Genomic DNA, 24696 nt, shown 5'->3' with positions numbered 1-24696 from the left:
ACAAATGAATCAGAAAACAATAAGTAAATTCCTGGCACTGTAAACCAAGTGGAGAAAGTAGTGTTAATATAAAAAACAAAAATATTTTTGGTTTTTATATTAATACTGCTTTCTCCACTTGGTTTACGGTACCAGGAACTTTCTTATTACCTTTATAATGATCCTTATTTGTACTTATACTTTATTAAAAAAATGATAGAAAAATGAGATGGTAAATGAGTATTTTTATTAGCAAAAGGATCTACAAACAAGAGTTAAAAACAATACTATATTTGGATATCAGAATGTTTCTGATTTACATTGAATGATCTGATGTGAAACTAGATAACCATATTTGGATTTTAGTTATTTATTCTAAATCATTAACTCACATTAATGGCAACTGAATTTGGTTTTGCACTAAGAATCTTTGCCTTAAACATCGTAGCTTTTGAAAAGTAAGAAAAACTAAGCACATTAACAGTTTCCAGTAAATATGTTATCGCCAGACAGTTTCAGACCCATTTGCTCAATCCACATCTTCTCAATTTGTGAAATCAGGTGATTTTAAGCAGCACCTGTGAATAGAAGAAAAATAAAGTGTGAGATAAATTGTTAAAAAAGACAGCATAATCATGACCTTACTTTTATATACTTTCAGACATCATTCAATAGAAGTTATAATTATATATAATTTTGTGTTTTACCAAAACATTTTGCTGGTTAACAAGCAATTAATAGTATCATAAACTGTAAACTGCTTTTCTTATGATATCTTTACTTTAAATATAATCCTTCAGGCTGAACAAACTAGATTTAACTTATAGTTTTGTAAAGTCATTTTGAGCTACTTCATTTCAACTGGGAATGACCTATCAAACAAATGTGCCTTTTGTGACAACTGGGGAGAGATGGGCGAAGGCTGCCAGCCTAGTCAAATAGAATTTGATACATAATTCTATCAACTGCATAAATAAATGTAAAATACAGGCATGTTTTCCTGATAAAAATGTAAAATACTGATATGATTCTTGAGTGTAAAGAATACTGTGAAATGTGGAATTGCAAAATATGTGACAACATTGCCCCTACTGCCCAGTGAAGCATGTTGTGACCCTTTCATGTTAGAATTCGGCTCCACTGTGACTGGATGAAAGTTTCATGCCCATTGTTTTAAGGCTAAAGTTTATGACCAGAATTTAGATGTGGAAGATGCTTTATTGCTCTAGTTTCTGTTAGACTATACATGTGAAATGTCTTCTATTGTTGTAAGTTTCTGTGCAGGTGTTAGATTGCTAAATAATGCAGTTTGTTTTCCTGGGAAAACCTAAGTGTCAAAAATGATGTAATTTGGGGAGGGACCCAGCAAACATGTTTGTTAGTAATGTTTAAATACTATTTCTCAGAAGAGACTGAAAGCATTTTGATCTTGGATATCCAACTTAACAGCACTCTGCCTTGTGCTCACATGTAAGTTTTAGCAGTGTGATTTCTTGTAGGAATAGTTAAAGCTAGTAAACATTAATTAGGTATTTTTCTTTGAAATCAGACCTGTCCTACTGTATTATTTTAAGTTTCCGTGCAATCTTTGAACTCTTAGATATCTCTGTGGTGTAGTAGTTTTGTCTTGTGTTTTAATTATTTATTATTAAATATTTTTAAAACCTTCTACCTGTGGCTTATTTGTGTAAAGAAAAGCTCTAGAGAACATTGCATATTTATAGAGGTTATTGTAATAGGCCACTCTAAAATAATCCTTGACTGTTAGTCATACTACCATTGGATATTAATATTGCACAGTAGTAATTGGACACCCTTTTAAGGGCCTTTTAGTAGCTGATATTATAAACTGGGTGTTGGCAGTAATTATTACTGTATAGTCTGGGTAAAGGGGCACAGTTGGTAAATATGTGTTAGCATTTCCCAGGAGTGTCATTGAAGTTGTATAAATACTTATCTTAAAGTGTGTGTGTGTGTTGTGTCAGCTACTTGGCAGGGACATGAAGCACTGGTTGGACAGAGAGGGTACTGGAGGTTTTAACTTGAACAGTTAGGCTGAGACCTGGACCCTATAGCTGTGCCAGTGGGAGTCTTATTGGGGACCTGGTGAGCAAGAGAGCAACCAGCCCCAGACTGACTGTGTTCTCTGTGCACTTAAAGGAAATTGTACTTTACTGTGTGTATTAGTTATCCTTTTCTCTTCTATGAGATGACTCCCTGGTATTAGTGATGAGGATTGAGGATCCTTGATTACTGGGCCAGGGCACTGTTGCCACAAGTGTTTGGTAGTGGTGAGATCTACTGCACATACTAATTGGCTTGTAGTGGTGTGGGTAGAGTGAATTCCTGTTACTTATGTACAGTGATCTCTAAATGTGTTTTGTACTCTAAAACAGCCACTCAGTTTATACTCAGAGTTCAGATCACAATTGTTTTATTTCTTTTGTTAGCTTAGTGTTAGTTAAGGAGAGCAGGCAGCATGTCAGCAGAAGATTATGGGAAGCTGACAAGGAACCAGCTGGCGGAGATGTGCCAGGCTAGGGGACTGGTGCATGGAAACCTGACTAAAGCATATCTGATTGCAGCCTTGGCTACAGCTGCATCAGACAACAGCAGCCTGGAGGATAATCAGACTGACAGTGGAGATACAATATCCTCAGAGAATGGACAGCTCAACCTTTCTGCAGTGGACTTAAAATCTAGCGGGAGCTAAAGAGACTTGAATTGGAGGCCGGCGTATGGAACTAGAAGCAGCCGAGAAAATGACGAGCCTAGAAGCTGAAGAACAGCAACAGCAGAGAAAGCATGAGGTGGAAATGCTGACTCTTCACCAGAGTCGTGGAGGTAATGGGGAAAGGAGTAACTGGACCCCAGAAGCACCAAAGGTCAGTAAATTTCTTCCACAGTTTAAAGAAGGGGATAATTTTAATGGCTTCATTCATATGTTTGAGTGGGTATGTAAACAGTATGAAGTTGACCAAGGGCTCTGGGTATGGTTCCTGATCCCCTTACTCCATGGTAAAGCTGTAACTTATTTAGCAAAAATGCATGACACTGACTGTTTTGATTATACTGCTGTAAAAATACATTTGTTAGAATGTTTTAAGCTAACACCTGAAATGTATAGGAAAAGTTTAGTGAGCATAGATGCAAAGCAGATGAAAATGTATGTGAATATGTTGTTGAACTGAGCACTTATTTTCATAGCTGGGTGAGTGGATGTCAGGTCATCACTTTTGAAGGGAGGCAGATGTTTTGGTAAGGGAACAAGCCCTTAGCACTTTGTCTAAGGACATGAGGATCTGGTTAGCTGATAGTGTGCTACTTCAGAGGACTTGGGGAAGAAGGGAGAACTATACCTTGCAAGCAGGGCAGCCCTGCACAGGAAAGGGACCCCAGTACTGCTCATGGGACTAAAGGAACCCAAGGTGGGCAGCACAGACTGCCCCAACAGAATCTGACAGTATCAGGGGAAGCTACTAGTCCAGGTACATGTCCAGGAGCTAAGGTTAAATGTTTTGAATGCAACCAGTGGGGCCATGTGGCATACAGATGTCCACAGAAGCAGGGTGGGGAGCCAAAGGTGAGGGAGCCAATAAGTGGGAAATACAAAATGTCAACAGTAGGTTGTCTTGAGACAACAGGGGTATGGAACTATGATCCCGCAAATGTCCGGAGAGGGCAGGATTTGGATGAGGCAGTACAATGTACCTATGTGGTTACATGCAGTGAGGCAAGGAGACAAGCATGAGGGTCTGCTAGCCTGGGGGAGACCCAGACAGACTGCATACTTGCAGCCAGGACTGCTGAGGTGGTTACTTCAGGGAGTGAGCTATGCTGTAGCAGTGAGACTGAATGTGAGCCACAACTGCTTGTGGGTACTGATGTTCCCTTGGAAAGGTAGAGGTGAGCAGTAATACCCAGGCTGACAGTGAGGCACTGCTGTCAGAGGATGCCAGATTCCTGTGGAAGGGGAGTTGGGAAGGGTTACAAGGAGAGACTTGAGACAGGCTCAGCTCTCAGACCCTACATTGCAAGGCCTGAGGCAGGTAGCTAGGGAGGCACCTGATTCTCAAGGGAAGGGGAAATCTGTATACTGGAACAAAGGGTTACTGTACAGAGAGTGGACCCCTGAGGGAGGGCTAGAAGGTGTGAGAAGACAGCAGTTGGTAGTGCCTAGAGCTTACCATCTGGTGCTTCTAGCCATAGCCCATAATATCCCCTTTGCCAGTCATATGGGCATAAAATGTACAAAGAGATGTGTTATGCAAAACTTCTATTGGCCTGGAATTTCCAGAGATGTAACAGGGTACTGCAGGACCTGTGAGCAGTGCCAAAAGGTAGGCAAGTCAGGAGACAAGGTGAGAACTCCTTTGATGCCTTTGCCTGTGATTGAAGAGCCATTTCAGAGGGTAGCTATGGATATTGTGGGTCATCTGAGTACCCCAAGTTCTACAGGGAAAAAGTATATCCTAGTGATTGTAGATTATGCTACACGATACCCTGAGGCAGTGGCTTTGTCCTCCATTGAGGCAGAGAAGGTAGCAAATGCTTTGCTAGAGATTTTCAGCAGGGTAGGTTTCCCAAAGGAAATACTGTCTGGCAGAGGTGCCAATTTTATGTCAGACCTACTGGATTGTCTGTGGAGGTCCTGTGGGGAGAAGCACACAAAGACCACCCCCTACCATCCCCAGACTAATAGTCTTTTTGAGAGGTTAAACTCTACAATCAAGTCCATTCTACAGGCATTCACAGATCAGTTTAAGAGGGAGTGGGACAAATATTTGCCCCATCTGTTGTTTGCTTGCAGAGAGGTTTCCCAGGAATCCACAGGTTTTTCACCCTTTGAGCTACTGTATGGTCATAGGGTGAGGGGATCTCTAGATTTAATTTGAGATGAATGGGAAAGTGTGTGTGAGTCTCACAAGGAGTCTTTTGTGGCATATGTCCTGAACCTCAGGACAAGGCTCAGGAATCTCATGGGCATGGCCCAGGAGAACCTGGCAGAAGCCCAACAACAGAACAAGGTGTGGTATGAAAGGAATGCTTGAGCTAGAGAGTATGCTGTAGGGCAGCAGGTGATGGTTCTCATTCCTATCAGACACAAGTTGCAAGCAGCTTGGGAGTGACCCTACAAGGTGGTAAGAAAGGTAAGTGATGTTAACTAGATGGTGGAAGTGCTAGGCAGACAGCAGGGGCACAAATTGTACCATGTTAACATGATGAACCTTACCATGATAGAGAGGCCCTTGGGCTGAGCATTTGCAGTGGATTGCAGAAGGAGTCTGAGGAAGATCTGGAGACTGATCTCCTCAGTGAGTCTCTGGCTAACACCTCGGTGGAAGGGGTAACAATGTCCCAGCAGCTATCTTTTACCCAAATTCGAGAAATCCAAGCAGTGTTGCAGGAGTTTGGGGGCATGGTCACCGGGAAACCTGGGAGCACCCACCTGGTGCAGCACCAGGTGGATACGGGACCCCAAAGACCTATCAGGCAGGCCCCTTATAGGGTGGCTGAGAGAGTCAAACAGACTCTGAGGGAGGAGGTACAAAAGATGTTGGAACTAGGGGTGATTCAGGAGTCCAACAGTCCCTGGGCCTCACCAGTGGTACTGGTGTCAAAGAAGGATGGCAGCATCAGGTTCTGTGAGGATTACAGGAAATTAAATAGTCACACAGAGTCACATGCTTACTCCATGCCTAGGACAGATGAGGCCCTAGAGCAACTGGGTGGGGCTAAGTATCTTGCAACCATTGATCTTACCAAGGGTTACTGGCAGGTGCCCTTGACTCACAGTGCTAGAGAGAAGTCAGCCTTTGTGACTCCTTTTGGTTTGTATGACTTCACAAAGATGCCCTTTGGGAAGAAGAATGCCCCAGTGATTTTCCAGAGGCTGGTAGATCATATCTTAGCAGGAGCAGGAGGGTTTGCCCTTGCTTATATGGATGATATTGCTATCTACAGCCATTCCTGGCAAGAGCACCTTCAGCATGTCAGGGAGGTGCTGGGCAGACTACAGAGGGCAGGGTTGGACATTAAGCCAAGCAAATGTCAGGTGGGTATGGCAGAGGTCTCCTACCTAGGACATAGATTGGGGAGTGGTAAGATAAGGCCAGAACCTGCCAAAGTGGAAGCTATTCAGGCATGGCCTGTACCTGTTACCAAAAAGCAGGTGAGGGCATTCTTGGAGACAGCAGGGTACTACAGAAAGTTTGTTCCCAGTTATAGTACCATCGCTGCTCCCCTCAAAGACCTGACAAGGAAGAACAGGCCAGATAAGGTAGTATGGACCCCAGCATATGAGCAGGCATTTCAGAATCTTAAGGAAGCTTTGGGAGGACCCCTGTGTTAGCCAGTGCAGACTATAACAAATAATTTGTTGTGCAGGTGGATGCTTCAAACTATGGGGTGGGGGTTGTACTTAGCCAGATTTATTCAGAGGGAGAACAGCACCCAGTGGTTTATCTCAAGTCGTAGGCTCCAACCCGGGGAGGAATACTATGCAGCGGTAGAAAAAGAATGTCTAGTCATAGTGTGGGCACTACAAAAACTTCAGCCTTATCTGTATGGAAGAAAATTCACTGTGATAACAGGTCACAACCCTCTAACATGGTTAAACAGAGCCAGTCAGCAAAATGCCAAGTTGCTAAGATGGAGTCTAGGGTTGCAAGCAAATGATATGTCAGTGCAGCACTGCAGTGGGGGTAGCAATGTCAATGCAGATGAGCTCTCAAGACAGGGAATGTGGTGAAGTGCACCCAGATAGACCTGATATTCTCAAGTGATGTTTCTCAAGGGGCACTTGAAAAAATTGCTTGAGTTCACCAGAGGAGAAGAGATGTGACAATTGGGGAAAGATGGGCGAAGGCAGCCAGCCTAGTCAAATAGAATTTGATACATAATTCTATCAACTGTATAAATAAATGTAAAATACAGGCATGTTTTCTTGATAATAAATGTAAAATAAAGGCATGTTTCTTGAGTGTAAAGAATACTGTGAAATGTGGAACTGCAAAATATGTGACAACATTGCACTCTACTGGCCCAGTGAAGCATGTTGTGACCCTTTCATGTTAGAATTCGGCTCCACTGCGGCTGGATGAAGGTTTCATGCCCATTGTTTTAAGGCTAAAATTTATGACCAAAATTTTAAAATGGGAGGTGCTTTATTGCTCTAGTTTCTGTTAGAATACACATGTGAAATGTCTTCTATTGTAAGTTTCTGTGCAGGTGTTAGATTGCTAAATATTGCAATTTATTTTCCTGGGAAAAACCTATGTATCAAAAATGATGTAATTTGGGCAGGGACCCAGCAAACATGTTTGTTAGTAATGTTTAAATACTATTTCTCAGAAGAGACTGAAAGCACTTTGATCTTAGATATCCAACTTAACAGAACTCTGCCTTGTGCTCACATGTAAGGTTTAGCACTATGATTTCTTGTAAGAATAGTTAAAGCTAGTAAAAGTTTAATTAAGTATTTTTCTTTGAAATCAGACATGTCCTACTGTATTATTTTAAGTTTCTGTGTGATCTTTAAATTCTTAGATATCTCTGTGGTGTAGTAGTTTTGTCTTGTGTTTTAATTATTTATTATTAAATATTTTTAAAACCTTCTACCTGTGGCTTATTTGTGTAGAGATAAGCTCTAGAGTACAATGCATATTTATAGAGGTTATTGTAATAGGCCACTCTAAAGTAAGCCTTGACTGTTACTCATACTACCATTGGATATTAATATTTCACAGTAATAATTGGACACCCTTTTAAGGGTCTTTTAGTAGCTGATATTAATTACCGGGTGGTGGCAGTAATTACTACTGTATAGTCTGGGTAAAGGGGCACAGATGTAAAATCTGTGTCAGCCTTTCCCAGTAGTGTCTGTGAAGTTGTATAAATACTTATCTCAAAGTGTGTGTATGTTGTGTCATCTACTTGGTAGGGACATGAAGCACTGGTTGGACAGAGATGGTACTGGAGGTTTTAGCTTGCACAGCTAGGCTAAGACTTGGACCCTATAGCTGTGCTAGTGAGGAGTCTTATTGTGGACCTGGTGAGCAAGGGAGCAACCAGCCCCAGACTGACTGTGTTCTCTCCGTGCACTTAAGGGAAATTGTACTTTACTGTGTGTATTAGTTATCCTTTTCTCTTCTATGAGACAACCTCCCTGGTGTTAGTGGTGAGGATTGAGGCTCTTTGATTGCTGGGCCAGGGCACGGTCATCACACCTTTTATGCAGGGAATATTGTTCTTTTTGTTACATCATAAAATACCTCCTTTGTCTCATATGAAAACATCTGAAAAATATGTATCCTACAAGGCTAAGGTATCTGAGTAAATTATAATCAAATCATTATTCTTTAAAAAAAAAAGTGTCGCCATACCTAAAATAACCAACAGAAAATTAAATTTAAACAATTGAAAGTCTTTTTTAAGATGTTAATTTAGAAGTATATGCAAAAAGGAAAGTTACATGTGCCTTTGAAAGAACATTGATAAGACAATTTGCATACTCCGGGTGTTAACTTTGACAGAAAGAAAGAAAGAAAGAAAGAAAGAAAGAAAGAAAGAAAGAAAGAAAGAAAATTAATTTGAATTTTCTCTTACATAGAAAACTAATTTCATGACCATTTAACCATGGGGAAAAAAAATAAAATTTGAACCTCTGCTGACACATCCATAAAACCACTCACACAGCGACTAGTAACTATTGGATTGCAACTCATGGAACTGTGCAGGTAAATATTAATCAACTTTTCACAGAACTAAGAATAGGGAAGACATAAGTTGCCTTCTCATGTTTGCAGCCCATCCACTGCATCTCATTTCTCTTCAGCTTATTTCTCTCTTTCCTTCCTATTTTCATTGATCATCATTTGCACACTTTGTATAAACATGCTGATCTTTTTATAGTCCTCCACTCCAGCATAATGCAGTTGTTTTACTGTAGAGAATATGTCCACCTTATGCTAGATACAGTTATGAACTGCTGCTACAGGCAGTCCCCAGGTTAGAAACATCTGACATGTGGACAACCCATAGATACAAATGGACTGCCGCAATGTTCATAGGTTCATGGGTGTTTAGTAGGCTAATGACCACAAGGACCTTTTTAAGCCTAGCCATGCATTTCAAATCTCTGACAAGTTCTGATACCCTTAATAAGTGTAAGCATGGGCCTGGGAGATGAACCATTTACAGGTTACCTGAGTCCATAAGAGACATAGGTGCCAAACCAGAGATGCATTTCCAGTTTCCCATCCTGTTGTCCAAGTTGCACATTAACTGGGTTAGGGAGGAACTCTGCTTCACATGGATGGGGAGCCTGTTCCATAGAAGGGGTAGTCTCAGGGATACATACTTATCTCTCCAGCAAGTCCTATATATATCACAAGCAAGGTTTAAGTCTTTATAATGAGTAATTATGATGATATTTGTTTTGTGGATATGCAGAAGTTCCATCAGAGCGGGGTCTGACAAAACCTTGTATGCCAGATATAGATCTCCACTCAAAAGCCTGTAGGAGACAGAATACAGGGATAAAGCCTTGAGGCAGTCTGCATAGGACATTTTACTTATGCCCTGTATTTTTTTAGTGAGGGACCTCTGTGGACCTTAAACTTGTTAGATATGGCTGTTAGATTGATACCAAAGGGGTTAGTGTAGTCAATTACAGGTCTGGGGAAGGCTGATTACAGTGGAACAACAATTTCCTTGGACCTAGATGCCATACCTTTGTAGACATATGTTGGAAAAGGCTAGATTACTATGTATGTGTGTTCCTAAGTCCCTGACTACTGGGTCAACTCTAAAGGGTATGTTGCCAATGTAATAGTCACCAAGAACTGATGACTTCCCGAAGGATACTATTATACATTTCCTGGCCTTTAGTTTTAGTCCATGGCTCTGATACCAGTTGCTTGTCTGTGTCAGCCCCTCTTGGAGAACATTTGTGTCAGTGTGAGATTCAATGACAGCTCCTAATTTACAATCATCTGCAAACTTAGTCAGTCAGAGACCACTGACATTGACCTTGACTTCTAAGAAGTAAATGCCATAAAGAAGCGGTCCAAGAACTCATCCCTGTGGGTCTCCACTTGCAGCAGCGGCCTTAGGTCAGCTGGTGCCCTAGGCAAAAGTGCTCCACAGCGCCCCCCCCACACCACCCAGGTGCCCCCAACCTGGTCTACCTACACCAAATAAATGCTGGAAAAGTGCCCCCACTACAGCGGCGCCCTAGGCGGCCACCTAGTTGGCCTATGCCTAATGCCAGCCATGTCCACTTGTGACCTCTTTCTAGAGGTAGACTCCCCAATTCTAACTAAATGTCAGAAATAACAATGAAAGAAATAAAAATCTGTAAAGCCAAAAAAATGTTACCTTAAAATAAAAAATTCTGATGTAGTTTCCTTCTCCCTGTTTTCCCCATACATGAAGCTGCTCACAGTTCTTGTTAGAGCAGTTACTTCTGCCTTCTTGGAGAACAAGAGATTTGACTGGTTAAGAGATTGCTGTGCTGGCAATCTGATTGGTCAAGGCTGCTGGCTTGTACGTTACACCAATACACAGTATTGAAGCAGTTACTCTACTGTACAGTTGAATGAGCAAATGACATTGTGACTCACTAGGGTCTAGGTGGTAGAAGGAGGTCTGTCTGAGGTCTGAAAGATCAGGAAAAAGTAGAAAACATTCATGGGCAATACCTGTAGTACAAAAATGTGAAGTGAAGCTTAAAAATAGGTAAGTTTAACATTTTATGGAACATTCTACTGTACTGTACTGTACTGTATTGCATTTTTATATATTGTTATTTATATAAAACAAGTGAATGTCTGGAAAATATTGCTCTGAATCAGTTGAATTGAAAACTTAATTACATGTAGATAGTGGTAGTATTGACCAATCAAATCTGAGAAGTGTCTGGCTGCAGACTCCTGTACTGTGTTCTGTATGTGTATCTTGTGGAGTTCCACTTTAGTAATCTACTGTACTGCAACCAGACACTTTAGTGAACTGCCACATTGGTGAAATTGTGACATATGCCTCCAAAACATAAATCCAATGCACGTGCTGGTGATGTGCCAAACAAGAGGAAAGCAATCACCCTGAAAAATAAAGTGGACATAAAAAAAAAGATGAGAGAGAGGAGAAGCACCGTCTGCCATTGGAAAGACATTAGGCTAGATCTGATCAACCATCAGAACAATTTTAAAAGACAAACTAGGAATAATGAATCGTGTAAAAGGCCATACCCTGATGAAAGCTGCAATTATTACAGAACAATGCAGTGGTTTAATTCTTGAGATGGAAGGGCTATTGCTAATTTGGACCGAAGACCAAATTCAGAGGAATATCCCAATTAGCCTTTTAATAGTGCAAGAAAAGGGTCAAAGCCTTTTTAATGATTTAAAAGCTGACAGAGCAGCAAGTACAGGTGGGTGTGATGAACAAGTTTTTGTGAGTAAGAGTTGGTTCCATCACTTTAAAATGAGGGCTAATTTACGTAATATTGAAACCCAAGGTGAAGCGGTGAGTGCCGATGTAAAGGCTACAAGGGATTTTGCTAAAGTCTTGGAAATAATTATTGAAGAGGAAGGTCATTTGCCAGAATAAATATTTAATGTAGATGAGACTAGCTAATGTTGGAAGAAAATGCCTGAAAGGACCTACATTTCAAAAGAGGAAAAAAAGTGCAGCAGAGCATAAGGCAGCAAAAGATAGGTTTATGTTATTGTTCGGTGGTAATGATTCTGTTGATTTTAAGCTAAAACCTTTGCTTGTGTATCAAACCTTAACTCTGAGGGCACTATAACATGTCATTAATGCATCTCTTCCTGTTATTTGGAAGGCAAATGCAAAGGCTGGGGTTACAATTGCCATCTCTGAAGATTGGTTCTTGAACCATTTTGTTCCTGCTGTTCAAAGCTATTGTTTGGCCAAAAATATTCCTTTCAGAATTAGACTTTGACCTGACAATGCACCTGGACATGCAACAGTTTGGATGACTCACACTCCAATGTAAAGGTTGTATTTTTACCCCAGCACCACATCACTACTTCAGCCAAAGGATCAGGGAGTAGTAACCTCATTTTAGGCCCATTATCTACATCAGATGTTCTCACAATCAGTCAGGGCTACCCAAGATAATGTGATGAGCTTATGGGAAGAATTATAACATCTGTGATGCCATAAAAAATATTGCCATTCTTGAGATGAAGTGAAGCATTAAAATATGAAAGGAGTGTGGAATAAACTGCACCTAAAATTTGCATTTGTTTTCCAGGCTTCTGCAGATGATGGCATTGCTGAAGCCAGGCAAGCTGTGGTTGCTATTGGTAACCAACTGCAATTAGACACCAATGACATGGATGTCATAGAGTTACTTGACTCCCATGGTAAAGACCTTATGGAAATGGAGCAGCAGAAGATAGCATTTGAGGAAGAAAACAGGGACTCAGATACTTCAAAATCAAAAATGTTTTCGACAAAAGAGTTAGCTGAAGCCTTTCATCTCATTGAAGCAGGAATGGCAAAGTCAGAGAAGCAAGATCCTAATACAGAGAGGGTCACCCAAGTTTACTGTACAGTTACTGAGAGCCTCAGCTGCTATAAGGCCATTTATGACAAAAAAAATAAAAGCTCTGTACAAACCTCCTTTGATGCTTACTTCAAGAAATGGACTCCAGTAGTAAATACTCTGTCCAGCATCAGAATCAAACCCTGACTCTGCACCACCAGGCCCATTTTCTCCAATAACAAGTTCATCATTTTCTGCATCATCCAATTAATAAAGGTATCATAATGTTAACTCACAAATGAGTGTTAATCTTTACAATAATTGTTATCCTTTTTCTTTTTTTCCATTTGAATTGTGTAAAGAACTGCTTGTTTAATGATTTTTTTTAAAGTGCACACAGTACTGTACTGTAGTGTGTGAACGTAGTTCCTGTAGTGTTATTCCATTGTACTTACAGTATTGGTATTATTACTACAGTACACAGTATTATGTATAAAGAACTGTTTCTTTAATAGTACTGTACTGTAGTGTGTGAACATATTTACTGTAGTGTTATTCCATTGTACTTACAGTATTGGTTTTATTACTACAGTACACAGTATTATGTTTAAATAACTGTTTCTTTAATAGTACTATACTGTAGTGTGTGAACATATTTACTGTAGTGTTATTACACTGCACTGAATAGTAGTGAGACAAACATTCTTGTGTTCATTCTAACATATGGGAAACCCCTTTTTAATAGTGCTGGTTCAAATTCTGGACAATCAAAATATCCCATAAGCATACAATTAGCTTATTCGGGAATATCCATTAAAACTAATATCTAATTATGGATGCTTTCCTGGTATTATCTCTTCCCCTAGAGTAGTATGATTAACAGGAGTCCAATTCAAAGCAATTCCAATGCGGACAGAATCCAAGTAGCTATAGAAATCTAAAACTGCGGGGCGTGGCCAAGGATGAACACAGGATAGCAGCAGATTTCTTCAGCTCCACCAATTTCATTACACTGACAGGAATTAATTACTTAAAAAATTTATTTTTGAAGTAATTTTCTTTCTAAATATGTTTGTTTTATATAGTTCTTGAACTATATCTAAAAAAGAAAGGAAATTCTAACAATATTCCTGTCAGAAATCACATTGGAAATTTTCCTGTCAGTTTATCAGTCTGAAATGAGTTCCAGTAAGACAAATTCTCAAGACTCCAGCATCAAGAAAGAACTTCAGTCTCTGATAACTATAATCCAGCAACTTACTGCTAAGATGGATAAAATGGATACTAAAATTGATACCTTCATAGAAAAAACTACAAAACAAATAGACTTGTTACATATAGACCTGCAACAACAGAAGATCCAGATGACAGACATAGAAGAAGCTGTGAATGACAAGGAAAATAGAATCCAAGAAGAGGAAATCAACATTGAGTTTCTGCTGAAACAAAATACACATTTACAAACAAAGCTGGATGACTTGGAAAATAGATCTAGGCGCAATAACATTAGGATTTTTGGACTGCCAGAAAATATTGAAGGTAACAATATTACTTCTTTTTTAACAACATGGCTCCCTAAAACTTTAGACTTATCAGAAGCATTCTCTTTTGGTATCGAAAGAGCACATAGATCTATAGCTAATACTAACTCCAAAACTATCCTAGATCAGTTATAGTTAGATTTCTATCATCTTTTGATAAAGAGATGGTTCTTAAATCTGCTTGGGCTAAAGCTCCTGTTAAGATTAATGAGACAACTGTGCGTTTTGACAATGACTATTCTTCCTTGGTAATAGCTAAAAGAAAAGTTTTTCTGCCACTAATAAGGGAGCTTAAAAAAGCACAGTTTAAAACATACCTTCTGTTTCCTGCCAAGCTAAAAATCTTCCTTCCTGATGGTCCTAAAATTTTTGATGACTTAGACTCTGCTTTACTGTTTATCAAAAAAAAAATAAGATTTTGGATAAAATAGAGGAAATGGAATGGGGTAGTCCTTCATTAAAGAGACTGGCAACTGAAACTTCGTGGAAGACTTCAGAGAAGAAGAAGAGACTAAAGAACAAATGATTTGTTCTATGTTTTTTTTCTCTCATCATTTTACTTCATTATTAATCTTTTTAAATATAGTTCCTGCATTTCCAGAAAGCCACAAATGTTCTGAAAAAGATTTAATCAAAGTTATTCTCTGTGTGCAAAGAAATGTTTTGTTTCATAACCAGTCAAAATATCTGAGGAACTAATAACAAGCTATTATTCAATTTGTTTCTCTTTCTGAATGACAATGACATTCTATTTAGATTATGTAGTGGGTAAAGGGTGGGGGAGGGCAGGGAGAGAAGAGTAATGAAAATATGATAAATGGAATAATAACATATTTATTCCTTGTAAAAAGTTTATATGTTCTTCAAATGCTATTCCTAATTATACTTTCTTGATTATACTGCTTATGCTTGTTGTAAATAATCTGTCATGCTTTAACTAATAATAATTAGAACTAAATAATAGTAAATAATATGTTTTATTTTTAACTCTATTAATATAAAAAGTAAGTAATATTCCATTGTATATACTTCTTATAGCTTTCTCTTACATTTTTTTTATTTCTGCTTTACACTCTTTTATTTTCTACTCTCTTTTCTTTTCTTTATTCTTTCTCTTTATTTTTTTTCTCATATTAATATATAGAAATGCTTTTGATCATATAGACACAGTAAATAATAAGATTTGCATAAAATTGAGTTTGGACAAAAATATTGAGTTTTATTACTTATTAATAACGTTGGGCTTAATTTCACTTACATAGAGGCTGTAATAACCTGTAAAATACATCACAAAGGTTTTGTCATGTTTAGATACATTTACACTGCTAAATGAATGTCTGTCACTAGTTTTTAACAAGTTTCCCGCCAAAATGTTAAGGGAGACAATCTGGGATGTGGGCTACCTCATGAACAGTGTCCATGAGCTGTTTCAAAAGCTTCAACTCTCAGAATTCTCACAGAGAAGCTGAAAGCAGTCAATCTGACCTTTGACCCAGATATCACACTGACACATCACAGATTCAGGAAGAACACTCTACCAGGAAGTAGAACTGATGCAAATGCGACTATGTGAAGGAAAATGAACTCTTTGACATTTAAATGTGAGTTATTTTATATAATTACTTAAATATCTATGTTATAATTCATAAAATATGTCAGTTATGATTTTAAATGATGCAGTTTATTGTAGTAAGTAAATGTCTTATTTTAGAAGGCATAGAAAATGAAACATTTATTCAAGTGTTTTTGAAAATCTACTTGACTGCAGCATACTAATCTGTGTTAAAAACTTATGTTCCAAACATATACATTACTATAACTTATTTAATTCATCTGATTGACAAGCATAAATAACTTTATAACTCTATACTGGAAGAAATTGTCATGTGATATATTTTAAAGCAGTAGTATAGACATACAAAATACAGATGTTTTTTTTTTACAATAATGCAAGTGTTTCTGAGAATTTGCATAACTATGCAGTATGATTTATAATAATTTCTATAAATATATTTTATTCTACTGACAATAATGAGTATGAGTAAAATGCTCATATACAAGCAATTCGAGGTTTTTTTTTTTGGAAGCTGTTGACTGCATTTACATGACAGAAAATAAATGCATCTTAATATATGTAATGTCTGAACCATATTAGCCAAAGTTTTTGATTTAAATGAATGTTAGAACTTATTTTTACATACTTTGAATAAATTAATATGTAAATATGCCTTTTTTTTTTCTCTTTCTTTCACTCTCTCTCCCTCCTTCACGTCTTTTATTTCTCTCTCTCCTCTTGGTTCCTAATATCAAGTTTATTTGAATGCTATTTGAATACAAGTGTATTATATTACATAGATGTATATAGTAGTATGAATAGTTTTTTTAAAAAAAAGTTTATTTTAGTTTATATGATGCTGTTTTATCAAATGTGTAGTTTTGTCTTGCTAGATAATTGAATTGGAAGCTGTTAATTTAAGTTAAATATAACCAGTATTAAATTGATAAGGTGGTAGCTGAGGTACTGCTGCTTAGGGTAGGGGGTTAACTTGAGTGGTAAATACTATTCTAAGTTGGAGTTTTTAACTCCAGGCTGGATGCAAGGTTTAATCCTTACATTATTTTCACTTGTTCATTGTTATATGTATATAGTTTTGACATCCACAATATATTTTGTACACTCATTGTCACTACAAACAAAATTGAATCCTATACAAAATCCCATAAGAGATTCAATAAATACAGCTATATTTAAAGGTACACCTAAAGGAGGAGATGTAACATTACTTAGGTTGTTATTTGTTATTTTGATCATAAGATTCTTAAGTTTTAAAAATGCCAAATGACATCTTTAAAAGGAATTTCTTTAAACATTAATGGATTGAATAATCTGTGTAAAAGGGCAAGCCTAATAAGATACATTAATTTACATAAGGCCAACTTAGTCTTCCTGCAAGAAACTCATCTCTTGAAAAAGGATATTGATAAACTAGCCAGAAACAAATATGCAGTATTGGTTAGTTCAGAGCACACTCAGAAAAAAAGAGGAGTGGCTATTTTATGGAATAAAAGTATGCCCATTCCTAAAACCATTAAGTCTTATCAGGATGACAAAGGAATGTTTTGTATGGTTACAATACAAATTAATGGGAAGACTTACACTTTAATTAATGTATATTGGATACCTGGAATTGGTATTAATACAGTGAAACATCATCTTGATAAGATCATATCATTCTCTATAGGAGATATTATTTTAGCTGGTGACTTTAATTGTATACTACATGAAAGTGATACTACCACTATAGGAAAAAGAAGAATTACATCTAATGCAAAACACTTAAATGATTTTGCTAATTCTTATCATTTGAATGATATTAATAATCAGATAGATTCAAAATCATTACCATACACCTTTTTTCTAACAGATACAAAACTTATTCAAAAATAGATAGGGTCTTTATTTCTAACCAGATGGTAACAGATTTAATTAATTCCAAAATCATTTTATGTCCTATATTTGATCATAATTCAATTGTTTTTGAATTCATGATAAAAAATACTCATAATGTTCAGATCAAAAGGATACCAGCATACTTAACTCAACTAAAAGACTATAAAGAATATATACTTTCAGAAGTACAACATTTTCTAGACATAAATAATACTCCTGAAGTCTCCATTGTCTATGTTTGGGATGCCTTAAAATCATATCTATATGGACAAAGTATAAGATGGTATAATAATAAAAGGAAATCTTGGGATAAGGAATTGTTAGATATTCAAAGTAAACTAGACTCATAAACATAATAATAAAGAAAATATTATGGATAAGAAAGTCATTGAAGAAATAAACATACTAAATGAGAAATACAAAGAAATTTTAACTCATAAAGTTAAAATAACTCTAGAGAAATACAAGTTTTTGTCTTACTCAATAAGCCCCAAATACTTACATTGACTTAAAAATAAAACAAAAAGGTTGAATAAACAAAACCATATCAAAGAAATCTTTTCTCTAAGGAAAAAGAAGAATGTTTCTAGTCTACCAGAAATACTAGATGAATTTAGAAATCACTTTCACAATATTAACAATAATAACATTAACATGGAACCTAAAGATAAAATAAAGGAGTTTATAACCACAAACATAAATAAAAAGCTTAATAAACAACAGATTAAACTATTGGACAAAAGTATTTCATATACAGAGTTTATTACACAAATAAATAAGCTTAAATCAAACAAAGCACCGGGTAATGATGGTATTATACCAGAGATATATAAAATCCTTTCTAAAAGTACATATTCATTAATACATAAGGTTTTTATTTTGGCCCAAACTGAGTTAATAACCCCCCCCCATCTTGGCAATATACATTTATTTTGCCAATTTTAAAACCCAATAAAGATCCAACTAGATGTACTTCATATCGGCCCATCTCATTACTTAATGTTGATTATAAAATGTTTATGAGTATTTTTGCTGATAGATTGAAGACAATCATTCCCGGCATTATAGATATAGATCAGACAGGCTTCATTGTAAATAGAAATACTTTTGACAATATAAGAAGAACGTTAACATTAATTGATTTTGCAAATAGGAAAAAGAAAGATTTAACACTTATTAGTCCTGATATAAGTTCAGCATTTGATTCAGTAAGTTGGGACTATCTGTTTACCTTACTGAAGTGCACAAACTTCTCAGATGCATTTGTAAATCTAATTGAGCATTTATATAAAGGAACGTTGGCTTATATTAAGGTAGGAACATATGTTTCACAAAAAATACCCATTCTTAAAGGTACAAAACAAGGATGTCCACTTTCTCCACTATTATTCACTTTAGTAATGGAGCCTTGGGCTAATTTGATCAGAAACAGTACTGACATAGAGGGTTTTGAAATAGATGAAAATACAACATCCAAAATTCAATTTTTGCAGATGATGTTCTAATTACATCAGCAGGATCTAATTCTTCTATGCAGTCTCTATTTGATAAAATGATGAATTTTAAAAGTATTTCTGGTTTAATATTCAATGAAGAAAAACTAAAATACTACCTATATATACACGAAAAAATATTCTCATTAGTGATTTTACTAAATATGTACCCAATTCAGGTCAGATAACTTATTTAGGTATAATACTATCTAAAGATATTAAATCTATTATATATAATAATTATAATACCTGTTTTCTTAATATACAAAATCTTTTTAATACCTGGAATAATATGTTTTTACTATGGAGGAGAGACTTACAATTATTAAAATGATAATATTCCCCAAGATTTTATACTTAATACAATCAATAATACTTCCACCTACAAAAATAATTATCAAGAAACTGAATACACTAATGTTAAATTTCTTATGGGCACCTAATAGACCTAGGATTGCATTAAAGAAACATACTAATAGCTGGTCTCAAGGGGTATTTCTTTTCCAGACTTTAATTTATATACTATCTCTTCTATTGTAAAAGTTATTACTTTATTAATAGATCAGTCATATGTCGCAAAATGGAAAGATTATTGGGAGCTAATTAGTATGCACTTCATGAAAATCTCCTTAACACATAAAAATATGATTGTAAATAACTCCATGTTATGGTTACTAAAGGAATTTTGTACTTCACCTATTACACCTAAACATATGGTTTGTTACCCATTAAATATTATTATTAGCTATCGTAACTTTATATTCATGTACCCTAAGTATAGGGAATGGAATTTTATTATATTCCCTATAATGTATACTCAGGGTATGCTTTTGTCATCTACTTCTGAAGGAACTCATTTAGCTATAGATAATGATCTAAAGTACTGGTATCAGTTGATATCTGATAATAAAGTTAAAAATCTAGATTTCTTAAAACAAGAATTTGATCTAAGAGAAACTTGCTGGTTAGAGGTTCAGACCTTTAGACAACATCTCATTGATAGAATGGATCTAATGTCTATAACAGTTAAAGAATCTATTCCAACACTGATTGATTACTTGATATTAAATTTACAACATAAAGTTTCTGATAAAGGTAAACTTTCATACATACATAAAATTATCAGACAAGAAACTTTTTACAGTGTAGATACATACTGGAATTATTTCACTTCTATTAATGGGGACCCACCAAATCAACAAGATAAACAATATATATTGGAATCTGCTTATAGAACTACGTCTTCCATTGTCTGGAGACTTTATACATGGAAATTTTTACATAGATCTTTTATACACCTTTGATGATGAATAAAATAAATAATAAAGATAATCTATGTAAGAGATGTAATGTAGAAATTAATGCTGACTGGGCTCATATGTTTTATGACTGTATAAAATTGAAAGAATACTGGAAGTCAGTTAATGAATTTTGCAGGCTCTTTTACAGATAATTTCATTATTTCTAAATCTCTTATATTATTCAACACACCTGTACCTCAAGGTGTTAAAAAGGTTAAGCTTCCCTTGTTATGGTCTATTCTAGCAGTGGCTAGGAAAATAATAACCAGAAATTGGATTTCAGATACACCTCCTTTGTTCAATGAATTTAAAAATGTTATGAATATAGTGTGCCATATGGAAATAAACACAGTTAGGTCAAGAACAACTAGAAAAACATCTTATTATATTGTATGGGATAATTTACAAAATTTGTTAAAAAATCCTAATTTCAATAGCATGGTATTTTAGTTTAATTAATTGATCTGATTGTAGTGGATGTCTTTGTAAATACTTTAGTTGTTTTGTTGAATGTTATAATCATATCTATTTTTAATTACTTGTATAAAATTGTTATGATATTTCTCTTGTATGTTAAAACAATAAACCTGTTTTTAAAAAAAAAAGAAATCTAAAACTGCCAGAGTTTCTACTTTTGGTTTAGAATCTTTGAAGAAATCATTTTGCTTTCCTGTTTAGATGAACTGTTTAAGCAAGGAAGTGATTTGGTTTCTACATGCTACCAGTATCCAGGATGTAGTACATTAAGCAGTATATGCGACTAAAGTAAAGTCATTATATGCATGGCTTGAAATATTTTTCAAAGAGAAAAGAAAAGTGTTTTAATTGGCTGTGTAATAGTAGTTGAAGATAGTTTAATGATGCACCCTGAAATGGGATAGGTGGAAAACCATCAAGTGTTTGAAAAAACAGAACGACATTAAAAAGTACTGAAAGTCTTGGAGTTATCCAGGACCAGTACAGTGTTATCATTTATAAGGCCTTCACATAATCAAGAACAGTTTCTACAGTAAAGGCATTCATGTAGGCTAGTAATTGTCTTTCTGTAAAGGATAGGAAATACGTTCAAAGAGGTTATCACAATACTGGAAAACTTTTATGGGTCCAAGGTCGGTGCAATATTATCTTCTTTGGCTGAACATTGTATCTACAACAAAACCAATGTCATGTATTTGACTGTATGACATCAGCATTGACATGAGTGAGTTTATATACAAAATGGCTGACTTTTTAAATGGTAGCTAATATATTTGTTTCTCAGATTGGAGGAGTTACAATTAGTGACATCCTTTCATATTAAGGTATGTGTTAGGTTTATTGATGAGATTAGCTCTTGACTGATGCATAAAGTTTTTAATTCTTTTTCCATGATATGGCTGCAGTTTTATAAATAGAAAAGACAGTTCTGATAATATCTGGTGAGTGTAGTGAGAATACAAACGAAAAGTATCATATGTGTTAGATAGTTTCTGACTGAATGTGACAAACAGTATTTCTTTGATTCTGAATGGACTAGCAGTCATACTGGCCTGTTCTGACAGAATGAGACATGATATTTGGTTTATATAGCTGTCTATATTGTAGCTTTATTCTTATACTCCAGGGCTACTTGGTTTATGTTTATTCAAATGAAGTTATGATTTTAATATCAGTTATTGTAATGGAACCATCCAAGTAAATATAACTGATGCTATTTTTACATTTAGTGGGGTTTTAGATGTTAGCTACTATAACATATTCCCTGAAAGAAAAATAAAGCTGTCATCTTCATCTCTTGAGAGTTTGCTGCATCACCACAGCTAGATATCCATTCTGGCTCAGGCTTCTTCAATTTTCCTTCATGGATGTGATTCATTTTAGGATAACAGTGCAGTCTGGAAATGTTATGTACAATTCAAATGTATTTTATATACGTGTTTATTTGTCTATCTATATACTTATGTATGCATTTATTTATGAAGAGCTATAGCCCTTCTAACAAGAATACTTGTAAAGGTGATCTTCAAAGAGACCCATTTAACAGGAAGAGGTGTATCTGAATCCATATTTCACTAGGAAGGTGATTTAAAACTAAATGTCACAAAGTATTTATTTATTTATTTATTTTATTTTTTTTATTCACTTGCATTTATTTTCAGGGAGGTCTACTGGGCCAGGGTGAGCCCTTTTTCAGTAGAGGCCTGGGTAGAAAATCTCCAAAAACAAACATGATAAGCCTACAGAATTAAAATACAGAAATCAAGCGGTGATTGTACAGAACACTACATTACAGAATATGTGCTACAATAAAATAGACAATACTAGTTATACAGATGTTAGATTTTAAGTACACAAGCCAAACAAGAACACAGTTGATGACATGGGATAATAGTGAATGTGTGAACAATACAGTATTGCAGTTTATCAGTAGAGAGGGCCAGATGGAGAGCAGCAGATTAAAGATTCTGAGTGTAAGGTATATAGGCAACAAGACTGAATAGAAGATATGGTACATAACTGATGTAGTAGATTATTTGTGGCTGGATGGCACATGTTGGACTTAGTAAGTTTGAAGCACTGACTGTATATATGAAGAGTCTGAGCCATAAGGGAGATGGGGAAGAAAAGTAGGAAGGTTCAGAATACTGGGGTTTTTATAGTCAATGCTGGTACATGTACATAGCCAATGGGAGAACAGGTGTTGTTTCAGTGAAGTCTTAAAGCATTCAGGGTTTCTAGTAGGCCTAATTGAAGGAGGGGGAGAATTCCATAATTTTGCTATAGCATATGGGTAATGCGTTTGACTTGCAGAAACGTTAGGTTTTGCTACATTAAGGAGCATCTGATTGACTGATTGCAGAGGACTATTTGGGTGACACATGGTGAACAGAGAGGAGAGGGCAGAACAACTACAAGGCTTATATATTAGCTTATGAGCTGTGGTTAGTTGCAGGTATGTTAGTTGTTGGTGAAGTTGTTTGATGGTGCTGTAGTACAGCAGTAGCATTGTCACCGCACAGCAAGTGGTTCTGCTGTTTGATGCTCGGCTGGGAAGACTTCTGTGCAGAGTCTGCATGTCCTCCCTGTGCTTGGGTGGATTTTCTCCATGTACTCCAGTTTCCTCCTGCATTACAAAGACCTGTCTGGAGCATTTCTCCCTGGGCCTCCACTGAAAATGGGCTTTGCTCCAAGTTGGACATTCCTGGTTAACAAATGTTAAGTTTTAGCTAGTTTAGATGTTAGAGTGATAAGCAGTGGTGGGAGGAGTGCTTGGCACTGGTCACAAATCTTGCAGTTTTACTGTAGCATGAGTCCAGTTTGGATTTAAGAGAGGATTGTATATTAATAAGGAGAGGTGCACCATGGAGCAAGGATGGAAGTACAAAGGAGGAGGCAAGGGATAGTCTTGCTGCATAGGTGAGGAAGTGTTTGCCTGTACAACATGCCTAGTTTCTGACAGATTTTTTTGCTGTTTGTGTTACTGTGCTGGTAGAAAGTTAGGCATTCTTCTTTGATGATTCCTAGAAGTTTGGTATATGGGACTACTTCGAGGCAAGTGTTTTTGAGTGAGTTGATGGCAAGTTCATTTTTAGTTAAGGGTAATTTTTTTTTTTTTTTGTGATGAATAACATGAGTTTGGTTTTATTAGCCTTTAAGGCTAAATGGTTATTATGTCTGATTGTCCACAATCTAAATAAGGTATTATCACTAGAAAAAGACAGCTATTGATATATAAGAGAATGGGCTTAGAACTAAATGGACAATATATACACTGAATGAATAGTGATATAGAGTGATATGATAACAGAAAATATTTTTTTCTGTGTACTTTTTACCTCTCTATCTGCCAACCATCACCACCCCTCAACCCTTAACCTACTCATTCACTAGTCTGTAGGCAGTGTGGCCTTTGAGATGTGTGAGATCTGACTATAATTGAGGAGATCCTACAATGGTTAAAAGATAACCTCCCAGAGGAGACTATTTTATTAGGGGCCTATACACTGACTGGCTAGCTTGCAACTCTAAAAGCCCACCAACCACATCAACCTGTATGGATTCTCTCAACTAATTCAAGAACCTACTAGTGTAGATAAAGATCCCATAAAAAATCTCTACTAGATTGGACATTAGTAAGCTACCCTGAAAATAATTACCAAGTTGGTAGTCTACCAGACAGTCTTAGCGATCATTGTACTTCTTTCCTCCTACGAAAATGTGTTAACATACCCAAACCTACAATCTATAGACAAGTCAGAAGCGATCGCAATGTTAACCCTCTAGAACTTAACACTGTTAAAAAAATGTAACTGGGAACCATTACGCATCCTTGACTCTGACCGAGCAGTGAACTATATTAATAGTACTCTTATTAACATCCTTGATTCAGTTGACCCAGTAAGAAAAATTAGAGCTAAAGAACACCATGCTCCAT

The 24696-nt window shown here is 36.3% G+C and overlaps 1 long non-coding RNA gene across 1 annotated transcript in view; it reads right to left on the bottom strand.

The window, feature by feature from the left end:
- Nucleotides 1-204: 204 nt before the first annotated feature.
- LOC122802832 overlaps nucleotides 205-24696 on the bottom strand; it is a 67847-nt gene continuing 43355 nt past the window's right edge. Inside the window, exon 3 of the long non-coding RNA XR_006364988.1 lies at nucleotides 205-557. This is a non-coding gene — a long non-coding RNA (uncharacterized LOC122802832). The remainder of the gene's footprint in view (nucleotides 558-24696) is intronic.

This window comes from Protopterus annectens, chromosome 5.part0 (genome assembly GCF_019279795.1).
Source record: "Protopterus annectens isolate FY-2018-M chromosome 5.part0, PAN1.0, whole genome shotgun sequence".
NCBI lineage: Eukaryota > Metazoa > Chordata > Ceratodontiformes > Protopteridae > Protopterus > Protopterus annectens.
The sequence above is the reverse complement of the archived record's forward strand: the minus strand, read 5'-3'. Positions and strand labels throughout refer to the sequence as shown.